Source organism: Suricata suricatta, chromosome 13 (assembly GCF_006229205.1).
Source record: "Suricata suricatta isolate VVHF042 chromosome 13, meerkat_22Aug2017_6uvM2_HiC, whole genome shotgun sequence".
NCBI lineage: Eukaryota > Metazoa > Chordata > Mammalia > Carnivora > Herpestidae > Suricata > Suricata suricatta.
In genome coordinates, this window is record NC_043712.1 from 11582492 (window position 1) to 11585667 (window position 3176).

At 47.5% G+C, this 3176-nt stretch overlaps 1 pseudogene; it reads right to left on the minus strand.

Annotated features, from left to right (window-relative positions):
- Positions 1-248: 248 nt before the first annotated feature.
- Positions 249-2520, minus strand: LOC115275844 (annotated as a pseudogene).
- Between the last annotated feature and the right edge of the window lie 656 nt (positions 2521-3176).

Sequence of the window (3176 nt, forward strand, 5' to 3'; positions counted from 1 at the left end):
TGTATATACCCATTTATTAAGTCACCTCGGAGGGACTGCTGGTCACTCCCTTTCTCCAGGCTGCGGTTCTGTCCTTAGTCACTTAGTCCCATTCCAGTCCTGCAAAGTCAGTCTTCACTTTCTTGCATCTGCATGTAAGGCCAAGCATCCAACCCGTCAGGAATATGAGTCTTTCAAATTTATAATTTATGAGTCCTGGGAAGAAGGTATGCTGAAAAGTCTGGGCTTATGCTCTGGGGAAAGACTCTTTATGAGGGGGAATATCTTCCCCAGCCAAGGAGTCTCCACAAAGCCCCCTTCATGACCCTGTACCTCAGGCTGTAGATAACGGGGTTCAGCATGGGGGTGACCATCGTATATACATACCACAGATGCCACCATTCCTGTGTCTGATGAATAGGAGGCATAAGGCTGGAAATACACCAGAAAGACAGTTCCATGGAAGAGAGTGACCACTGTCAGGTGAGAGACACAGGTGGAGAAGACTTTGTGCTTTCCCCCAGCAGAGGGAATCCTGAGAACTCTGTGGATGATGTGGGCATAAGAGACCAGGACACGGGTGAGTGAAATCATGCCAGAGAGAACTGCTTCAGTTAACATTGTGACTTGAAAGATCTGGGTGCCAGAACAGGCAACTTTGAGGAGTGGGGGTACATCACAGAAAAAGTGTGGGATGGCATGAGAGGCACAGAAGGAGAACTGAGATATGAGGAGGGTGAGCAAGAAGGCCAGGAAGTAGGAGCAGAGCCAGGATGCAGAGACCAGCAGCAGGCAGCGCTGGGGACACATGACCGTGGTGTAGTGGAGAGGAAGGCAGATGGCCACATAGCGGTCATCTGCCATCACGGCCAGCAGGAAGTCATCCAGCAGGGTCAGCACCATGAAGAAGTACATCTGCATGAGGCACCCAGTGTGGGAGATGGTGTGGCGCTGTGTCAGGATGTTCACCAGCACCTTGGGGACAATGGTGAAGCAGGTATCCATGAAGGACAGGTTGGCCAGGAAGAAGTACATGGGGGTGTGGAGGTGCTGGTCAGAGCCGATGGCCAGGATGATGAGCAGGTTCCCTACTATGGTGACCAGGTACATGCCCAGGAAGAGCGCAAACAGGAAAGGCTGCTGCCCTGGGTGTGCAGAGAAGCCCAGGAGCAGGAAGTCAGAGATGCTGGTTTGGTTTCTGATTTCCTTAAAGTAGAGAAATTGGAGGAGAATCTTACTTAAAAAGATAGGGTCTGAATACTAGAGTCTAGAGCTTTGGTCTGTTTTTCTGTATTCCTTGAAGAGGTTACTGAGATTCCCTAGCAGCCATGATGGCAGGTGGGCCAATATGGGAACCACAAGGACTGTGCACTGTGGTAATCAGGCACCGTGGGGGGCGTAATGTGGTTTCTGGATTCTTGTCCTATATGTGACTGAATGAGGCCGAATTGGCTTTCATCCGGATTAACATGCTCCAGGATTAATTCCTTAGAATACTTATTCAATCTTATCGCTCTCCTGTGGAGTCCTGTGGGCTATGCATATCCTAAGATAGCAGGTAATACAAGATACTCGGTATGTGTGTGAGTGTGTGAGTGTGTGAGTGTCTCCTAAGAGAAATGGAAGAAAAAGTTTAGGTGGGCCAGCTGTGCTGTATGTCTTTGTGTTTGAAGACTATTCCAGTGAACTAATGTGGATATGAAAATTGTTAACTGGACAGAACTTTGTCAATGAAGGGGGTGCTGTTTTCAGTATCATCGTCAACTTCACTATCAACGACATGTTTTAAGATCATGGTCTTTGGAGGGGCATCTGTGTGGCTTAGTCAGTTGAGCACCTAATGTTGGCTCAGGTCATGGTCTCACAGTTTGTGAGTTCAAACCCCACATTGGTGTGTTTCCATGGAGCCTGGCTGGGATCCTCTGTCCCCCTCTCTCTCTGCCCCTCTCCCACTCAAAAATAAGTAAACATTAAAAAAAAAGATCACAGTCTTTAGAGTCTAGAGACAGGCTGGGAATCCTTTCTCCGCTGTTCTCTGAGTGTGCTCGCTGGTAAGTTACTTAAGCTCCTTAAGGGTCTCCTCGTTTGTACAATGTGTACTTGCTTCATAGAATCACTGAAACTATTGCGATAACATCAAGGAAGGTCTTGCCTCCATTAAGGGATGATTGTTGCTTCGTTTTTGGTAGGAGTTGAAGAAATGTGAGCCTAGGTCCCACAATGCAAGGGTTCACATCGGACAACCTGCTTTATTATGATTTTGCTTCTCTCTCGCCTTTTTTCACTTTGGTAAATGCCCCCTTTGAGTTTGTTTTCTTCGTGTTTACATGCAGAGAATGATGCTGCTTGATAGGTTTGTTGAGGGGACAAATACTGGATCAATAAAGGTTGTCTTTACAAATCAGATTTCATGAACTTTATGATATGAAGTTCCTTTGATTCATGATGTCATGAAACACTGGAAAGGAGGAATACCGATGTCTCTGAAGGCGTGAAGGAATGCATGAGGTGAAAGGTCAGGGACAGCTTCGGGAACGACATCCTCATGGAGTGTGTCCCCTAATAGATCTTTTCTGAGGTCTGATGAAATCTCCCCTCTCTTTATGTGTGATTCTGAGAAAGTCACTTTGCCTTTCTGCTCATCAGTTCTCACGTCTGTTTAAATGAGGAAGTGTAGAGTTTACTGCAGAGAGTGGTGAGGACGAAATTAGGCAATGATTGTGAAGTGTTTAGACCAAGGCTGGTGCATAGTAAGTGCTCAGTAAATTCTAGCCATTGTGGTTAGTACATGGGGTTGCGCCCATGTCACTGCTCCTGGATGCTGCCTGAGAGGAGGTGGGCTTGAGAATCGTGAGATGTGAGGTGAGGGTCACCACCGTCATCACCGTCACTGTACTCAGGAGGTTATAACTTTGCTCAGAATGGTCACATTCTCTGCTTGGCATTGGGCCCCTGCTTTGGCATTGGGAAACCCAGTGTTAACTTGGTCAAATAACTTTTTTTTTTCTTTTTGAGAGAGAGGGCGGGGGAGAGGGACAGAGGGAGGAGAGAGAATCTTAAGCAGGGCTCCATGTTCGGTGCAGAGTCCGACATGGGGCTTGATCCATGACCCTGGGATCATGACCTGAGCTGAAATCAAGAGTCGGACGGACACTCAACCTACTGAGCCACCCAAGAGCCCCAGCTTGGGCAAATAA